Here is a 21,577-nt window from a genome sequence, read left to right on the forward strand (position 1 = left end):
ATCAGAGTCCACTCCTTGCACCCCAACTCCTGTATCTCTTGCCCCACATACTGGTGTAATCTACAGCCTTCTTGCCCACGCATTGAACCACTATCCTGTTGTGGTGGTCATAAACAAGTTGGGACTTCTGCTTCTTTTGCTATTCTGTGGTGACATTGTATGCAGGTTGGTTGGACCACGGAGCTTTCTCCCACTGGATGGTGTCATTCAGTTGTCATGGCTCAACCAAGATTTTCAGCACTGGCAGTGATGTTGCTGCTAAAAAAAGAAATATCCAGCATGTTAACGTTGTGTTGCCTCACAAATGGGAAGAATACAACAGCACAGTATCAACCCTTTCCAATGCCGATATAAAATATATTAGGAATGTGTAATGTAAAGTGCTTACATGGATAGAACACAACAGACCGTTCTGTAGCCCCATACAGTATCAAACCCTTTCAATGGTAATAAGGAATTAATGATACACATGCAATGGGAAATGCTGTAACTCAACACACCAGATAGTACAGCAATGCCATACAGCATCCCACTCTTCGGATGCCAGTAGACAATGAATGAGACACTTGTAATGTGAATGGCTGGAATGGGAAGCAGACAGCACTTTACTCCCTTTAAGTTTTAAACCCACCACATGGTAATATCAATGAAAAATGAATAGTTTACAATTAAAGATGGCAGCAACTTAACCTCGGGAGTGAAGAGGATGTTATTCTTCACTGTAAACATTGAGATCTTCGTGGACTTCAGTGTCACATTCTCCTTGGTATTCTGAGGGCAGTGGTCGAAGTGAGCGGGAGCGGGTGGGAGCTCCTATACTCTTATTTTAAAAAGAAACCGTTCCAGAACGGTTTCGTTTTACAATAACAGTGTAGGAAGAAGTTCAAACTTGCACTTTCAGTGCACTGCACTGAACATCCCTTAAACAGCAGGCAAATGTATTTGGGGGGTTGTATTGTGTGTGGGAGGGGGCAGAGCAATGGGGTTTGTGAGGAGCGGGACAGGCCTGCAGGGAACATAGCTCCACTACTTTTTTTCTTACACTTCGACCACTGTCTGAGGGTTCTTGGGTTCCATAGCAGGCTTCCAACATTCCCATGTTGAGTTAGTGACAAACAGAAGCTCTTTCCACCCACTGTCCAACGCTTATTGCAGAGCTTGCTCATCTGCCTTTATAGATTGGCACCATCCGATCGGAGCAGGTCGCGGAACTTACTGTGTTCAGACATGAACCAGCCTTAAGTGCGCACTTACCAATCTCTCCCTCATTTCCAAGTGCTACACAAGTCGTTGTCTCATCGACAGGAGTTCTATTATGCAAATATCAGACTTGTTTTTGTATGTGAAAGACAGCCAAGCTGCGGCAGCGCTTCACTTCCAGGGCGTTTATGCACACGGCAGACTGTAATTGCAGAGCTGAGGTGTCAGGTCAGCCTTATGACCCTTGATTGTTAAAACATGCTGGGCCTTGGCAGACAGAGCTCTGTCAGGTGTGAACGGGTGAGGGAGGCGAGTGCAGTGAGGCGAGGGCAGGTTCTGCTGAAAAACAATTTTGAAGGACTTCGTACTGTGAGGGCAGGGTCTTCTAATGCAGCTTGTTTCTGTGATCATTATGGGATGCTTCCCCGGACAGTATTTAAACACAGAATGCATGTATACCAGACAAACAAGAAGTAACATACACAGTAATAAGGAAATGTATTGTGAAAACCACAGGGAATAGAAAATAACAATAAAAACTACACACATTTACCAGTGTCCTCTAACTATTTCCCACAGAAAAACACCTTTTTCAAAAAACCTGTTCAAATATATCTGTGATTAAATGAAAACAATAAATACATGATAAATACACAAACCCTCATTACTTGCTTGAGGCTTTTCTGAGGAACCTTTTGGGGGGGTTTTCCTATAGTTGGACCTCAGCGCCCTTGTATGTACTTGATGATTGCCTTTTCAGGGTCACATGGGAGAGTAACAAGGGAGTATCTGGTTCCTCGACTCCATTTAATTAAAAGACAAATTCATGCAGTTACATTGACATGTTCCCATGCGCCCACCTTTTGCCGAGAAAGGAAGACAAATGACCCCTTCTCAGTGTTCCAAATTTTTTGGTTTTAATTTTTCTGTTGTTTTCCTCCTTTCAAAATATGTTATTGTGCATTTCACAGTGGCCTTTGTGATTACACGTGTTTCGACGATCTCCTCGTCTTTTTCAAATCAGGGCTGATCATATTTCATTTGCAAATTATAATTTTCAAAAAGACATGTTTTGTATATGAAAAAATAGTATTCACATTAACCATCACATGTAATACGCATATTCATTGCATGAAAACATTCAAGAGATTGGCCATTGGGGGCGGGGGGGTAAAGGGTAGGAGTGTTAGGGATGGTAGAGAGAACATCAAAGGGAAAGATGAAAATAATAAATTAAATAAAATGGTAACAAAAAGTTAGATAGTTTGAAGTAATATTAGATTCCACAAGGTAAATAATCAGTAATAGTTCCATATTTCCTATTTCTTTGAGTTTTTTTGCAAGTTCTTCAGAAAACACGGTTTGTATGGTATTTGGTTCAATCTAATTCTGCTTACCCAATGGTTCTTGTTTGAAAAAGTACTCTTTAGATCTTTGGTCTTAATTCATGGGTTAAATCCCAGATTAATCTAAAATGGAAATGGAAATGAATCAGGACATTTTTGTTTGTCACTTTGATTCTAAAATCATATATTCTGCATGTAGTCCCTCTTTTGTTTAGTGGCAGGTAAGGAAAACAAAATGCACCACGTCAGGTGCTAACCTGTTTTAAACGTGGCAGTTTTCCGTTTCATTTTTATATTCATTTTTATATATAAAATGTGGCAGCACTGCAAACGTGCTTTAGTATCTCATACGAGTCATTGTTAGATTACGGGCAGGTCTCCACGTGAAGCCGCGTGTAAATTAATTTGCAGATATCCCCTGGGGAGCCCCTCATGCACGCTTGCCTCCAATGTTAGGTCTCGTACGAAAATGTCCTTGTCCGCTTGGCGTCCCTGCCGAGTTCTTACTATCAACAATTCTGTTGCCTGACAACATGGTCCTACTCCCCTCTCAACTACGGCGGCCATGTTTTGGGCTTCAGTTAAGGCTAAGACGACCTCTCTGAATATTTTGACGAAAGTTCATTTTAGTTCGAAACATAAATAGTTTAGAGTTAAATAAATGAAATGTTTTAGTGTTTTATCTTAATATAACAAATTAAAAAATCGAATTACACAGTATTACGTCATCCAGCACCGTGGTTCATTTTTAGTCCAAAACAGAAATTTGTTTCCAGCTAAATGATTGTAATGCTTGGGTGCTTTTATCTTGATAAATCAGGTTTAAAAATCGAATTACAGAGGATTACTTCGTCCATCACTGTAGTCCTTTTATGGTTTCGATTGCGGCGGCCATATTTTGGGCAAAAGTAAGGGTTAGTCATAGTTAATGCGTTGTTCACTTATTATTAGTTGCATGTTACTTCTAGTTCTCAAAATTGAATGCTATGTTTGCCTGTATGGTGGTATATTGTGCTTTGGGATAATAATAAGAAAGTGGGTGCATTAAACATTTTGAGATGCGGATAAGGAGCATATGGGGCGCCAGTTTACACCCTGATACTACAACTTTATGAATTTATTACTATCTTATGTGGTCCAATTTGTGAACACTTCCCATAATCAATGTTACATGTCACCTAATACCATACATCACCATTTTACAGTGTTTAAGTTTTATCGATTGAACATTATCATTTGTGTTGATTGATAATTACACATTACAGAAAAGATGCCATTTTGTTGTCAGGGTTCAGGCTCCTCTCCAATGCGCGAAATTTACAAATTAATTTCGCTTCTTCTTGTATATGTTTCAATTCCTGGTCTCTGCCTCTTGGGCCTATGTCACTTTTTGAGACCAAAAAATCTCAGCAATTTCTTTTAATTCAGCTGATGGTTCCTCTGCCAATGCCGGGCTAATGGTAGGTTAGTATCTTGACTTCCAATGGTTGATAGATGTTCTCGTATTCTCGTTCTAAGTTCCCTAATGGTGCTGCCTATATATATATATTTCCTCACAGTGACAAATTATAGCATAAACCACGTATTTCGTCTTGCAGTTCATGTGATCCTCAATCGTCTGCGTTAATCCATATTTGTCTTTGAAAATCAATGTACTGTTTGATGCTTGTTTGCACATTGAACATTTTCCACATTTTCTAAACCCTTTAGGTAGTGGTGGAAGCCATACTGTTAAATTGACATTCTTCACCTCTGGAAGGAAAGATGGACTCAAAATGTTCTTAATCGTTTTTGCACGTTTGTAGATCAAGGATGGGCTGTCATCAATGTATTTCTTCACATTCGGATCCAGTGGTAATAAGTGCCAGTTCTTCTTCAGAGTTCTTCTCAAAACTGCATTATCAGCACAGTAAGTGATAATGAAGCTGATTTTCCCTTCTTCTGCTGGTTTTATTTTGTTAATGATTAGGGTGCTCTCATGTTAAGTTTTTTCGCTTTCTCCTGTGCTTTCGCTATCGTTTTCTTTCCATATCCTCTTGCCCTAAATCTGCCAGTGAGTAGTTTACATTCATTCTCGAAAATTGCTTGGTCAGTGGAATTCCTGCGGGCTCTAATGAATTCACCCTTTTTGTATGTTTCTGATCACGGGATTATAATGGCAACTGGAGGCAAGTAAAGTTGAGTTTGCCTCTGTACTTTTTCTGTAGGTTTTTGTTTTGAGAGAGTTTTGCGAGATGTAGATATTCAAGTCTAAAAAGTTAATCTCATTAGCGCTTGTGTTGCCAGTGAATTCAATCCCCATCGTGTTCTGATTTGCCCTCTTCCTGAAATTTTCTAGTCCCTCTTCCTCCCCTTTCCAAATGAGCAAAACGTCGTCTATGTAACGCCAATCTCTTGAATGTTTTCATGCAGTGAATGTGTATATTTCATGTGATGGTCAATGTGAATACTATTTTTTCATATACAAAACATGTCTTTTTGAAAATTATAATTTGCAAATGAAATATGATCAGCCCTGATTTGAAAAAGACGAGGAGATTGTCGAAACACGTGTAATCACAAAGGGCACTGTCAAATGCACAATAACATTTTTTGAAAGGAGGAAAACAACAGAAAAATTAAAACCAAAAAATGTTGAACACTGAGAAAGGGGTCATTTGTCTTCCTTTCACGGCAAAACGTGGGCACATGGGAACATGTTAATGTAACTGCATGAATTTGGCTCATTACTTGTTTGGCGGTAGTTCGGAGGTAATTGCGCTGAGTTATTCCAAATGGAATAACTATTACTGCCACTTGGGCCCGCGGATTTACTGCATGATTCCAAGTTGTGGTAGGTGGTGGAAGTCCCCATTTTTCGAGTCCATGGAACTCCATCAGTGATTTTTTTTTAAATTATCACCAGCAGAATAACAAGTGGTAATTTTGCCAATTTTGGGAGGAAGAGTAGAGGATTTACCTTTGCCATCAGGCATCAAGCTGGAGGTAATTCCTCCAGTTTCCCTCCAAGAATTGACAGAATTACCACTCAGTAATTCCGCCAGTGGTAATTCTGCCAAAACGTGTAATTTGGTGATGAGGGCAAAAGTGGCAGTAATGGAATCACTTTCACTATTTTTCCACACCGCCAAACTTGTAATGAGGCCCATATTGTTTTCATTTATCCCCTTATTTTTTCCCGTACAAAATCCCTTGCTTTATTTAACATTAACTGAGTCAAATGAAACAAACTTTTAAAAAATCGAAAGGAGAGCATGGGTTATGTGGCGAACCACAAGAAGGAGTCAGTCTAAGAAGTTACATGTTCAAGGGTGTTTAGTTAAATAATAGGAAACACGCCTATCTAGCCCTACCACTATGATGGAAATTCCGTACCTATCAAACTATCAAACTAAACTAACGGTGCTCATGAAATGTCCTAAAGAAATAGATCTTAGTCCAAAACCTACTTATTATCTGGCCCTACCACTTGGAAAAATGTAACAAAAATAGAGACCAGGGCAATGGCCTCTATCCTAAGGTTTTACTTGGCCCAACTACTGTGATCTCTTGCCAAAGAAGGTGTTTAAAGGTATGTCAATTTCTCACAATGGGGTCTTCCAGCCTCCTTGCAGGTTCTGAATGTTCAGTCTTAATTCTTTATATACTTTCACCATATTCCTTTCTTTACATGGAAAAGGGTCTCCTTAATGCAATGCCACCATTTATGACTTGGTGTTTGACAATTTTCCTTTTTTGAATTTGAGCATGGGATCCCTTCAGGTTCTCTCTGTTCCCAGTCTGGCTCAATATGTTTTGTATTTCCAGGGACCCCCAAAGCCTTTCCTTCGACCCTCTACTAGGGTTGCTTTAGCATGGTCTCATTTGGGGGCATCTGCCTGTCTCCGGCGATCAGGTTTTCCTTGCTCCCGTAACCCATGTGGCTGCCCCAACGTCGGATATCAAAGTCTCTTGGTTTCCCAGGGTTTCCCAAAGCTTTTTGGCACCCTGGTAAGGTTCCTTTAGATGGGCCTTTGTTGGCATGTGCCCCTTTCCAGCATTCAGATTTCCCTGGATTCTGTAGCCCATGTGACTTTCCTAGCCTTAGATACAACTGTTCGGCCTCTTAGCAGAGGTTCCTCTTCCGAAGCGTTTGCTTCCCTTGCTCTGCCCTGCTCAGCAGCAGATGCACTTCTCATGCGGAGATCAGGGATCTGATCTCTCTGCTGTGGTCTGCTCTCTGCATTGGTTAACGGCCACAGGCCCACCACAGGATTGCATCAGCATTGATTAACGCTTGCTCTGCCATAGCACATGCAACGGAAATAGCAGATCTCACTAATTTGCACAACCTAGATATAGTCCTACTGACTGAAACATGGTTTACGGATGGGTCCAAGACCACATTCCACTATTTAGATCCTGAGGACTAGCGTATTCAGTTCATTAATCGAATTGGGAAGAGGGGGGCATAGCAATGATCTATAGATCCTCCTTACTGGCCTCCCACTTTGAGGAGCTTGAGTGGGCTGACGGGTCTCAGGTGGGCCAGGTCTCTGTCCAGTTATCACCCATGGTAACGGTGAAGGTTATCCTGGGTTATAGACCCCCAGGTCCAGCTGTAAGATTTCTGGAGAAACTGGATATTTTCGTGACCTTATCAAGGAGTAGATATAAAGAACTCTTATGTGTAGGAGATTGAAATATTTGGATGGACAATTTCCAACACCCAGGGCCTCATTAAAAGTTGTGCGGAATGCAGTTAACGGTGCAGGTGATGGTGCTGTCGCTGTTAAACGCATTCCGCACTATTACGAGGTTCCCTCGCGGGACCCGATGTGGACGTCTGGTTAATCCAGACGTCCATAGCGGGTCCCGCGAGGGAACCAGGGAGCTAACAACGGGCCCTCTTGTAATGGGCCCGTTGTTAGCTCCCTCCCCAATTCCCATTGAGCCCTATGGGGGCTCGAATGGGAATGGGGAAGGTCTGCGTTCCGGGTTCCCTGAATGGGGAAATACCGGGCCCTCCATACTCGAAATGGCCTGGTATTTCCCCGTTCAGGGAACCCGGACACGGTTTTGGAGGCAGTCATGACGCCAATAGCGCCATGGCTACCTCCAAAGTTGTAATGAGTCCCCCAGACTCCAGGGAAATAGGTGAATTGATAGGGAATCGTGGCTATCACTCCTGACGACTGCCTCGTCACAGGTTAGGGGTCATTGTCTGGACATATTATAGGCTAGGGGCTCATGCACAGTAATGAGTGGGACAGTCCCCATTCTCTGGTCCGATCACTTTATTCAATTTTTGACTTAGTCACTCCAGGAAGAGGGAAAAAGAAGGAGACGGATAGGCCATTGATGCGTACCCAAAAAGCCAAAGATCTAACCAGCATTCTAGGAGATGAAGTATTCCCAAGACTGGCTAGTATTGATAGTACATTGTCGAGTGATCAATTCTTCACCCAGGACACTATAATTTTGGAATCTATATGTTCTAAATACGCTCCGTTGAAACCCAAGAGTAACAGGATTTGTAAACCCTGGTTTACTCCTAATCTTATCTATATTCGGAAGAGGGTTTGCCAAAAAAATAAATGATCTAGGCTGGAACATTCAGTCAGATGCATTAGTACCAGGGAATAACAAAAACTGTGAGAGGTTTGATTTTAAACCAGTTACATAGGATTTTATACAATCCCTTCTGTTGAATCTCAATGCAACCAACGATTCCTTGTTCACATTACCTGCCTGTATGGCTAGAAGGTTGGTTAGCACAAAATAGTACTCCATTTATGACTACATTTGTCAATAAATCGCTGGACCAGGGCATTGTTTCTAGGGAGCTGAAAAACTCCATCATTACACCATTTTCAAAGAAACAAAACCTGGATCCACCCTGCTTAAAGAACTACCGCACAGTTGCAAGCGTATTGTGGCCTGAAAAAATAGTAGAGAAAGTGGTCACCTCACAATTTCAAACTTTTGTTGAGAATGAGGCGCTGCTTGATGGGCTCCAGTCATGATTTCAGCCTAAGGATGGGACCGAAAAAGCTTTATTAATGGTGTATGACAAGCTACTAGAGGTCGCATACAAATGGGGACTCACTCTTTTTGTGATGTTAGATTTATCCGTGGCTTTCGACACAGTTAATCACAATATCATACTCAAACGTCTGGCAATGCCTGGAAATGTGAACAGGCTTTGAAATGGTTTGGATTATTTCTAGATGTTAGACGTCAACAGGTGAAATCTGGGGGCTATATCTCAGACCCTATAGTAATGAGTTGCAGAGTCCCACAGGAATCCTCACTATCCCCTCTATTGTTTAACTTATAGATGCAACTTGTATTGAATATCGTAAAAAGTCATGGCCTGAGTTACCATTCATAGCCGATGACACACACATTTACATCAAAATTAACAACATTGAGGAAGCTTTCATGAGGGTTAATCATTGTCTGGAAGACATAAATAGATGAATGTCAAGAAATCAGCTTCAGCTGAATGCAGCCAAAACTGAGCTGATCCTGTTCGGATCTGGGAAGCAGGTTTTGGCTGTAAGGGAATCTTTTTCCTCCCTTATCCTTGCGGAGGAGCTTTAATTTACTACTAAGATTAAGAATTTAAGATGCACATGGCAGGAGAACCTAGACAGTGAAACATAGATCGGAGCCAAGGTCAGTCTACTATTCTCTGCAGATTCTTCGACGGGTTATACCATTTACTCCTGAAGAAGACCATGCAGTAGTGGTGGGGGCTATGACAAATACCCATTTTGACTACTGTAAAGCCTTTTTTTCGTTATCCCGGCCAAACAATTGTATATGTTCCAGAAGGCCAACATGCAGAAGACAGACTGATCAACAGCCTAGAGAGAGCAGACGATGTCTCCCCCTTTCGTAGAATACTGCACTAGTTGGCAGTTGAAGACCACATTAAATTTAAGGTAGCTTGCATGTTTTTAAGTGTCTAAAGGGACGGCCCTGGAATACGTAAGCAATAAAATCCTTCCTCAGAAACGCCCGAGGACACTCAGGTCAATGAACCAACTGCTGTTGAGCAGCCCCCAGTGGGTATTTATTACTAGAGGAGACAGAAGTTTTGCAATTTTCGGTCCCAGACTCTGGAACAGTCTACCACAGGAGATTAGGGATTGACAAACACTTGCTCAGTTTCGGAAGGCCCTAAAAACCTTCCTATTTAAATAGTAACAAAACAGTTTACCTGGTGACTTCTCATCCTTCTTTATTCACGTTTTATGTGTAGGTGATTCCAACTGCGCCTTTATTTGGTTAAGTTCATCTTGGGCGCATTACAAATACTCAAAATCAAAAAGAAAAGCAAAATCAAACAGATTTTTTGTGGTAATATCACCAAGCGGGATGGTCTCTTCACTGTCTCTGTTTCTCTCAACTTTGGCGTTGTTGGCATTCAGGATGCCAGCCTTCCGGTGTCTTGCTAGCGATAAGCTCCCTCTCCACGCTACCGTTGGCGCCATGATCTAGTCTGGCTCTGCCCCTCCAGGACATCCTCCTGTCAGTGCCTCGCCTATGCGTTGGATTCTCTCTTGCGTTTCAAGTTCATTGTCATTTTATGTACATCATTAAAAAACAAAAGGGAGGTGTAATTCCTCTTTCACTGTGGAATTCAGGCAAGAGCCAACATTACCTGAAGCCAAAGAGAATGAAGAAATGTCACTATTTGGAGAACCCAAAACAGAAGAAACAACATTCTTTCCGATTCCCATGTAGGCAGACAATGCATTCTGGGCAGGGAGTTCCTTACAGGAATGGGAGTACTTGTCCCCAAGAGGGGGATCACTCACAGTGAGGTTCCACTTTCCCAGACCCATTGGGAGGGTCTGGCTTAGCGGGCTCATGTCCTTAGGATCAAATAGGGTGGCTCATCTCTGAGGAGAAGGGATGAATAGTCACCTTCTTACAGGACACCTCCCCCACCGGGCTACATGTCCCAAAATGATGTAGAGTGTACCTTGGGACATTTAGCCCGGTGGGGGAGGTGTCCTGTGAGAAGGTGCCTACATTCTGACTGGTGTCAGAAGATCCTTGTCATGTGAGACTGTACCCTGCCATTTAAGGCCTCTCCTACATAAAAGTGTGCGTCAAGTGACACCCAGCCATCCCTCAAACACTCTCCATAACTCCTCCTGCTTACTACCAGCAGATAAGAGGTTTAAAAAGCAATGCCTGAGGTCACAGATACCTCAGTTTTGAGAGAAACTTGTTTAAAATGCAATCGCAAAATGCCTGAATGCATTTGGATGGATAGCAGAACAAACATCCCTTTGATTCTCTCCTTTCTTGTTTTAAAATATGTTCATTGATTTTTAATGAAAGGAAACAAATTATTCCAACACAAAATGATTCAATGAGAACATAAACCCAATGAAGTAACAGCAAAGCAGCATCACCTTAAAAAAAGAAAGAGAGAAAGGGAAGAGAAAGGAAAAGAAATAATAAAAAGGGGGAAGAACACATCAAACATGCACATTGTTAAAAAACTGGCCCAAATATCATCATATCTACTGAGTAGTTCTTTGAATCTCTCTATAGGAGAGAAGCGTCAATCTGTGCAGCCAATCATCTACAGTAGGATGCACATCACTCTTTAATAACCTTAGAATGTGTGTTGTGGCCATCAATAGAGCCCTGTACACCCAAAAGAACTTATTAGCAGGCACATTAATAGTGTGAGGGAACAGACCCAGCAAACAGATCAGCGGTGCACGGGGAGGGAGAAACCCAACAGTAGGTCCATGCAAAATGGTTGAACCTTTGAGCATTTCCAAAACATGTGAAGGTTGTACCCACAGCCCCCCTGCAGTTCCAACATTCGTTGTCATGGGATAGTTTGCAGGACTGCATCCTCCACGGGGACCAATATAGGTAATGGGTAATCCTCTGTTGTGTATGATGGAGATATAAATCATGTTGAGAGACAAAGTTGGATCCAGAGGGGTCAAGAAGCTTGTAAAGCAATGAGACAGAGAGCAACATACCTCTAGACAATTGCAAAATCGTGAGTAACCGATGCAAGTTAGCATTAGTGGGGGAGAATGCACCTGATAGCGGTGATAGTCAGCTTGTCTCCGCTTATATTTGAAGCACATGAACTCAAAACTAAGCATATTCTGACCACCATGAACTTGCAAAAGCTTCCAAATACCAGCCCTTTGCCACATGACCAAGGAAAGGGTACAATTAACAGCTTGTACAGCCGGGTTCTTCCAGAAACAAGTGTCCCTGGAACACAAATTATTATCTACACAAATCTCATTACCATTTTTCCAAACACATGTAACATGCCTAATAGATGGCAGAGTCAATCTAATCGGAAAACTTTTTTTTCCACATAAAGCAGACAATCAATTGGAGTCGGGCAGACTGACCTCTTCTCGATGAGGACCCAGTTCAGACAGTCAACATTTCCCGATAGAAACCAATAGTGCAACCTGATATTGCCTTACCCTGGAATAACCAAAGCCTCCATAATGCAGCGGTTTCTGAAGAACATTCATCAGGTTCTTTGAGCTGCCCCCTTAACCCCACAGAAATCTGTTGAAAGACTTATATATCTCTGCAACTAGTTTACCTGAAAGAGAAAGGGGGAGTATGTTGAACACATATAGCAGCTTTGGAAGCAGTGACATCTTGATCGCACTAGTTTTACCCCAGAGTGTCACAATCAACCTTTTGCCACTTCCAACATAGACCATCTATTTCTGCAAGGTTAAGCTTAACAGGAATGTATCGGTGTCTCTGGAAATCTGGATACCCAGATACATAAACCGCTCGCAGACAACACATTACGCCATACATCAAACAAGCCTCTGTGGCATGTTGAGGAGATTGGAAAGATTAAAGGCTCTTCCTTTCTTGAAAATTATTTTAGACAGTTTCATTGGGCCCAATTCTTTAGGCCCCCATGGCCCTTGAATGCAGAGCACTACAGTGATACTGCATATTCCCCTTTTCTTGTTACACAGCTTTACGTATCACTTATATGGCTAGGATAACCAGTCAATAGCAGGATAAGTGTCCTCTGCAAGATTTTGCAAGGCTCTAACACTGTCCAGAGGACATTAGATCCTGGATGGTCCATGCCGCATTTTGGTCAAATTCTTTGGCTTCTTCCATCTACCTAAATTGTTTGAAAACCAAACCACCTATGTAGAGATGGTGAACAATCTGAGAGTGACATGACAGACAGACTTGTGGCTCATGGCTAATTTAGAGGCCGTGGTTCAAAGCAACAATTTTAGACTTTGTCAGCTTTGTAGAACCATCCCCTCAATTTCCAAGGAACAGCACACAGCTGTGGAAGGCTCACTGATTAATCCAAGATTAGATTGTGCCAACGCCATGTACATATGACTTCTGGCATATCACCTGCAGCAGCTCTCACTAGTCCAGAATGAAGCGCTACACTAAGTATGTGACGTTTCTTTGTAAATACCTGCATTCCTTGCTCCACCTCATTTGGTGGAAAGACTGCCTGGTTGTAAACCTTTTCTTCAGGTCACCAGTGAATGTTGCAGTATCTCTCAAATAATCTAAGGGGGGGTTGAAGATTTTCCATGGTTGAACCACATCCATGGATTTCTCTTCCTCTAGAACTCAGAAAGATGAACCGTCTAATCCCTTCTGGAAAAGCCTTTAAGACCTTCCTGTTCTGCCAATTGGACGCTATTTTCTGCCTTTAATGTTTATCCTTGTGTATAGTTCCTTTTGATCAGTTTGATTAATTAAATTCACAAGCCCAGGTGCAGTTAGTTCTGACATGCCGCGCGCTATATTTTCAAATTGAAATCCATACCTGTTTACAGCACCTCGCTGACACAACTCTCTACTCCAATTGTAATACACTTGCCTGCCTCCTCCGACTCCCTTAATACTTCTGAATGTTCCACACTTCGTCCAACCGTGCATCCTTTCCGAACATCCCGCCTCCTGTCATGTCATGCTCTTAAGTAATGTACTGTCCCACATGCATGTGAGATTATGTGTAGGCATTGAGACTTACCCGGAATATGATGTGCATAGCTGAGCCTTTGCTAGCTGTGGATGGATTTATATGTGGCTTCATTTGGGAGTTAAGGCCAATATTTGCTGGTCTGAGGCAACTCTTTCCATATGATGAAAATGCGTGGATATCTGAAGTTGTTGCTGGGCCAGTGATGACTGTAACTGGGCATGGGATGTAGCACCTGGCATTTAATGGAGCAACACCTATGGGCTTTAGTATTACTTTTTGATTTTGGATTCACATTTGAATTAAGTCCCCTGTTTTCTGTCTGTAGATGTGTACAACATGTTTTCCTCCTACTGGTGAAGAATAGCACTAACAATAGTTTGCACATCCTCCGACTGAACGGCATATATCGTGCTAACTTTTCAGCATAATTGGAAAGTTAGACACCAGCAACAAGCTGAATTTAAGATTGACATATACTACAGTCCGGTACACAAACAGGCAACACATCACAAGGTGATAGCTTTAATGTCACAGCCACCTACTGGGAATTGTGCCTCTACCTAACTAACATGAGCATGTATGGGGCCGGTGGGTTCCTCTTAACCAAGCAACACCCTAGAAATATCGACTCCATATAAGTGGGTATTAATTACTATATTTAATTCTTGCTGGCTTCTTGAGATTAAAAGGGCCAGTTTACAGAACATGTTCACTGGTGCAATTGCAAAATTGCACCGTATTAATACTAGGTCAAAGTGCAAAAACATTGGGGCCATATTGGTAAACCTTTTCACCATGGCAAGTGCCATTTTCATGCTATAATCATCAGGGCAAAATTGCCCTGGTGAAAAAGCATGCATTTCAAAGCATTTTTGAAATGGCAAAGTTTGCCCTAGTGCTAATACGGAATGGTATTAGCACTAGGGCAAACCTTGCCCTGTTCAAAGGTGCTAATACGGTGAAAGCTTGCACATGAACGTGTGAAAAGTTCCTGTAATCTGGCCGGTAATGTGCATAGTAGAATATCCCTTGCTTCCATGTATTAATACTCTTCCCTGATTCCTTGAACAAGAGCAGTCACGAAGAGACGGGAATGATGTAAGCCCCACCCATGTCTTGATTGACAAAGAGTAGAACCTACCACAGATCTACTGGCAGAGCTTCAAGAAAACCTCGAATTGCTTCTACTTTTAGGATGAACACCGTTTAATAAACAAACAGCACCCAGCAAAGTGCCTAATTCATAGTTTTTTTTTTTTTTCCAATGGGGGTTTGCCATTATAAAACGCTTCTCTGAATTAGGCCCCTGTGTGCTACCTAACTCTCGCCTCTGCAAATCTCTCTGGAATGCCAGATTGGCACTGGTGTAGCTTTGTTGCTACAAACATTACTTCAAGATATAAGAACGTTTGCAATACCCGGGAAATTGGGTGTATAAAGTGCTTCAGCGACCTCACCACTTACCTGTCTGGGGCACATTTAGTGGCATTCCAGATACACAAGAAAGTAACAAAATACAAGTGAAGTGCTGTCACGGTGCTTGAGGAAACCCCACCCCTAAAGCAAAGTCAGACTCAACCTATTCTAGAGAGAATAAACAGGAGGCCTAAAGTCATCATGCATGTCATGTGACCTAATTCCTCCTCTGTCCTCTAGCAGCCCGTCTGCCAGTTTACTCACCGCTACATGGGTCCAAGTTCACCCAATCTCAAAAAGCTGGAAGTAAATCTCCCACTTTACCTGCAAAAATCATTGAATTTACGACAGTAGAATTATAGAATTACCGCTCACTGTAAATCCCAAAGGTCCCAATGGCGACTTATGAACTCCAATGATGGGGATTAACACCACCTCATCACCAGTTCTAATTACACTGGACTGAATTGTGGGAAGGGTTAATGAGTTTGCAGCAATTCCATGGCAAAAGTCACAGGATTTCTGCCACACTTCTGAAAAGGCCCATGGTTGTGTGCCATTTTAAGTGAGTCAGTTAATGGCCATGCAGGTCACTGGCAAAGGAATGGCTTTAAGCAATGCATCAATGAATAGGCTAAAAGACCCAGACGTCTGTGTTCTAAGCTGAGTGCTTGAAGGACACTCTGAGGTATTGTAGAAAAAGAAAAAAAGACATAACAGAGAAGCAGATACTGCTACTTAAAGCAATTGTTGTAACAAAGGCACGAAGAAAGGTTTGAGTGCACAGGTGTGAAGGGAATTATTCTCCGCGCACATGCATGGCATCATTTTCTACTGGGTTCTTGGGAGGAAATAACAATTCACTTCACCCTGAAGTTTAGCCACACAGGATGGCCATGTAGAGACATTAGCAAGAGCCACAGAAGAGCCGGCGTTGTCAGTCATAGGGCCTCATTACACGGACGGCGTAAAGGGTTAACGGTCACCGTTAATGGCAACGGTGACCGTTAACCCTTACCGCCGTACTACGAGGTCCCTTTGCGGGTTGGAGGATTTAACACCTGCTTCTTGCAGGCGTTAAAATCCAACCCGCTAAGGGACCTCGGAGGTAATTACGGCACCGCAAAATTGCGGTGGCGTAATTAGCGCCTTCCCCATTTCCATAGAGCCCTATGGGGCAGAAATGGGAATGGGGAAGGGCAATGGCGGAAAGGGGATTTACCGCCCCTCCAACCTTGGAATGGGACGGTAAATCCCCTTTCCGCCAAGGCGGTGCCGGTATTTTACCGGCATGAGCCATGGCGCTAATAGCGCCATGGCTCACCGCCTACCGTGTAATGAGGCCCATAGACTCCTTGTAGTATGGCATCAGGGCAGGCAAGCACCATCAGTAAGGAGGAAGCCAGTATGAAGGGGAAGTAGCCAGCAGGAATAACCAGCTACCACAAAGATAAAACTGGCCAGTAAAGATCTTCAGGAGAGAAGCCCAGCACAGTTAACAATGTGTTTGTTCTTGTTCAACTTATATGGACAAGACCTGATGTACGTTGTTCTTTACCAACTCGGTTTAGCACATGCTTACTGTCTAAAGGAACGCAGGTGTCTCTTCTGTTCTATGAACACACACATGATCAAAAATGTTGTAAATGGCTGTGATCACATTGCCTTAATCAACCACAAGTGCCAGCATTAAATGCCAGAGTCAATTTTCCGATCCCAATGGGGACATGCCCTCAGTGAACACCTTGAGATGGGTTGCATGGCTCTTCAAAGGTCAGGGCTTCAGTGGCAATTACTGTTACTAATATGCCTACTGATATTCAGGGATCTCGCAATGTGGTGACACCACTACTGCCTGGCAGAAGCACAAGGATGAGTAATGCATAAACTGCATATTCAGCCCTCAAACTGCTACCGACAAACAGTTACCCCTAACATGAAGGTGAAACAAACACGGTAGTCAAGAGGTGCAGCTCATTTGTCTTTTGTGGTAACATTGGCCGAAGGCAGGCTACACTCTTAAGAGGGGTGTGAATGTGATAACAGCATGTGAACAGCAAATGCGCGAGTCTCTGACATAAAGGAATGTCAAATCAAGGTTCTATAATAATACATATACCTTACTTAACATATCAATATGCAAGAATAACTGAATATAAAAAACATTAACAAAATCCCACCATTGTGGCCAGACCACAGAAAATGCAGAATGTAGATGTAGCAAGCACTCTGGGTAAGGTAGAAGGGATGAAAGGCAACAAATTCCAACAATGTCACATAAAAGGATATGTAGTAGTAGGAAAAGGTGTACAGGCGTGATTTTTCCATCTCTAAGGTCCCAACAGTGGACCATGTGGGAGGTACTGCACAAAAATACCATAATTTGTTCTTGGCAGGTTCACTGATGTCAAACCAGGGTTCTCAGAGCTGTGTGTGGAGGTCGAGCAGGGTACAGATGTGGCGAGTTGAGATGATCCAGGCAGCAAGTCTGTGTTGAGCTGGGTCCAATGAAATACTCCATTCGGTTCATTGCAGCATTCGAGCGGTGCAGTTCGATGAGGCCACCAGGGTTATTTTCGACAGTTCAGCTGGAGTCGATGTCAGAGATGCTGAGGCTTGAGGTGCTTGTTCAAAAAAATGTCAGTTCCTAGACTTTCACAGTGGTGGGCCTCTTGCTTGAGCCACACAGGTGGCATGATGGGGCAGAAAACTGGTTCAATACAGCAACACAGTGGTTTGAGGTTTGAAGAGAGTGCCAAAGGCAGCACCTGATTGTTCAAAGGCATTTGAGCGTAGTCAGCTATGGATTCAGGATGGTTCAAAGTGGCAGAATACAGGAATCTAGCACCTTTGGTTTCTTCTGGTGTTGTGAGTCCCTAACCAAGGATGCAGGGATAAGACAAACGCTTTCCTATTCACTCACAATTGGGGATGGCTAGCTGGCACCTGCATGAGTCGCTCTCCTCCATAGAGGAGCCTAGGTCAACGGAGCAGCTGGCCAAGAGTCCAGGTCATGGTCCAACAGCAGACACCCCAATGTTTCCTGGGGATGGTTAGGGGGCAGAACAGGCCTCTGCCTTATACCACCTGCCTTTAGTTCACAACTGGAGCACTTTGGAAAATACTGCACTCCCAAAAGGTTCCAAACAAATTATATTCTTTTTGAGGGTTAAAACGAATCAAAAATGATTCAGGAGACCCCTTATGAAGGCAAAAGGACACAGATGATTGGGTAAAAGCAGGTCTTCTCTCAGGGGTCCAATCCATGTTAAGATAACAAGTGACCTCTTGCATCATACTGAAAGTGCTGTGCTCTGTTGGTAGTGCAGAACACAGGAAGGACAGAAAAGCCCACAGAAAACAAACCAAGATGGGGGATCCCTTCCACCAGTCCCTCTGCTCTGTCTGACTGTTTAACCTCTGTACTCATACCAAGCATTCAGCTTCAAAGGCCCTTTGGTATGGAACACCCTGATGTAAGGCTGGCGCTTTTGTTATGGATGTGCCGCTTAGAATTCCCAAAAGTCCTTCTGCTGAGTTTTTCCTGGGCTGAAGAGGTGTTACCTAACCTCCCAATGGATCAAAAAGAGACAGTTCTCCTGCCCATTCACCTGCTGGCAGAGACAGACAGACTGGCTATAAATCCACATAGCCTTTACATAGCCTTTCCATAGCCTTTCCATAGCCTTTCCATAGTTGCCCTGGGCTCACAGGGTTGACATTAGTTGACATTAGTATGGTAACAATCTGATGTGGCTCTAATAATTGTGTTAACTATCAGTCAGCATACCAAAACCCAGGTATGGCATATTATTATTAGAATTACTATGCCCCCAGATGATTAGTTGTTCATAATTATCAGAGGATAAGATTTAAATGCAACCTAGGTCTGCAGTGATTGTGCTGTCACATCCGCTGTCAATCAGGGCACCTGTCACTTTTCTACCTGCTCTGTTCTATAGAAGAGTAAGAACTACAGACCAGGAGAGAGATGCAGCAGGACACAGGTGTTCATTATGCTTTAGTCATGGGGCTTTCTGAAAGGGTGGGTCTGATTAGCAGACCACCCTTTCTGAGAAAGAATTACCTGCATCATTTTTTTATTGAATAAAAATAAAAAAAAAGCTATGGCTTTCACACCCCTGACACATGTCAATTCCTTACACAGAGTGTCCCATTTCAGTACCTATGCTAGGCATTGGGGGGTCATTTGTTCCCTGGTGTAGGGAAAAGGTCTAGTCTCTCATTAGAAAGCAGCATGCCAGCATTAACACAATTCTTGAGGGATGGTTTCCAGATGGGTCTTGTCCCTTCACCCCAATCAGCCTATTAGGCTGCCATTGGGGCATTCAGAAAGCATTGGGTGAGAGTGGAACACGCTATACACCTTTTTCAGATCCACAATGGTTTGAGAGACCCATTCGGGGCACACCTTTCAAAACTCTAGCCTCAATGGACTTATAAAATATCACTATGAAGACTTTTTTTTCTGGAGCCATTACATCTGCATGGAGACTTAAGGAAGTAGGGATCTCCTCTGTCACCCTCCATATTTGGTGGTCTCTCCTGAAGCTATGAACCTGGGACATGAATCCACATCTCATCCCAAGATTGTTTAAACATTTCAAATGTCTTATTGGATGTTTTCTCAGTCACTCCCTAAGTAAATGGCTCAGGGCGACAGGACCACACTGTCTTTGTTGGATGATATGCAGATGGTCTTTACTTACCCTGTGAGAACATAGCAAGTTAGGAAGCCAAACAGACTATTGACCTTTTTGGGTGCTGCCTGACAGGCACACAAGGCATCTACAATCTCAGTGAGTTGGTGGTTGATGAACACAATAACTCAGGCCTAGCCACTGGGTGGGCTGGAGTGCCCAGCAATAATTCAGGGCTGTTCAACCAAAGAAATGCCAACTTCATGGGTGGAGACCATTGGGTCTTCTATTCAGAAAACGTGTAAAGCAGCTAAATGGCCTATACCTTGACTTTTGTCTACCACTATTGTCGTCAACATCTGGGTCAGGCTGAACATCATTTCACTTATACAGTTCTACAGGCTACAGTACACTGATACACCTCGTTGTTGCAATAAAGGCTAGTATTTCTTATTTGGGGATGGATGGGCATTTGCTCATAGCAATCTGCGTATTGTGCATACTTGAAGATATCAGGGACTGGGATGAGGATGGAGGATGTGGGGGTAATGCTCTAACTTATGACCGGCAATCTGTATTACTAGGCTTACTCTTCCTCGTCCCATTACTTATGTCTGCCTGCCTCAACTCCCCTCCATAGGATCAGATTGCTCCTCTGGCTTCGGTAGAGGGAACATTAATCTTGTTGGCAGGAATAACATTACCAGATGTGAAAAAAAAGACATCAATAAATAAAGAAATGCATACATTAATGCAATTTAAAATTTGGGGTAAACTATTTGAGAATGGAAGTTGAATGGCAGGTAGCCTTCAAGATATTGGGACAAAGAAGAGTAGGTCTAGAAGTAATGAAGGTTGCCAGTAATTACTATGAGCATCAGTAAGGAGGTATGCAATGAATAGGGAAATTAGCCAGCAGAAATCCCCTGCAACCAAACAAAAAATCTAGAAATGGAAAACCTTGAGAGAGACCAGCCAGTCAGTTATGCAGATATTCACAACAAACTGAAAGAGGGTTGCAACAGACTCAAAGAGGGTAGCAACCAGGCTACCAGTAGGGAAGCATAATAACTCAGTTGAAGAACAATGAAAATAAATAAGTGGAAGACATGGATTGTGTTCAATGTTTCTTTTTCGCAAAGCACCAATCAAAGGAATTCCAGAATAGAGCATGTGCACAATGATAGGGTTGCTAGGTTTGCTTCTACCCATTATGTGTAAATTATGTCATCTTGGTTAATCACAGTGTAAATTAGCACAACTCCCTCATTCTCTGTTTTCCTCTACCCGCTTTCCAAATACGTACTATGTACTGATGTCAAGAAACAACATGTAGCAAGCATAACTAGCTGGACCTGCACGGAGAGACTTCCCCAGAGATGAATGCTAAGTCAGTTTTGCAAACATGCAGGTACGTTGTGCATGCAGACAGGTGGAGCCCCGCTGTTAATAAGGCTGTAAGCAGCAGAAACAGTGCTTTTTAAGAGGACAAAAGGAGCCACACCGATAGAGGGAGCTGGAATCAGGGCAGCAGAAGCTTCACTTAGAGCAATAGCAATTAAGCAATAATAACATGTTTCATGGGGTGGGAAATTGGTGATTATGTTGGGACGGAAATTAGTATATCCCACCCCCTAAGCGATTTCAGGTGAGGCGAATCCCCTACGAGATAGTGTAGTGTATAAGGGGGGAGATAACCACACTATGAAACTCGGTGCAAAAGTAATATTGCATGAGCAGCAGATATATGGCATTAGGAGACACATAGAAAGAAAAGCCATTTTCTACTTATGGCGAAAACACAGGCTTGTGTGACTGCGCTGCACCAGCCGAGCTCCATGGAAAGATTTCACTAGGCCCATCACCCTCACGGCAGAGCGAATACACACTGACAGTAAACATGGAAGTCCACTTCCCCAATGTCCCTTTACTGTTGCAATCATTTAGTATCTTTCAGAGGAATGTGCCCTGCAAGA

This window comes from Ambystoma mexicanum, chromosome 2q, assembly GCF_040938575.1.
Source record: "Ambystoma mexicanum isolate Mex_15411 chromosome 2q, UKY_AmexF1_1, whole genome shotgun sequence".
NCBI lineage: Eukaryota > Metazoa > Chordata > Amphibia > Caudata > Ambystomatidae > Ambystoma > Ambystoma mexicanum.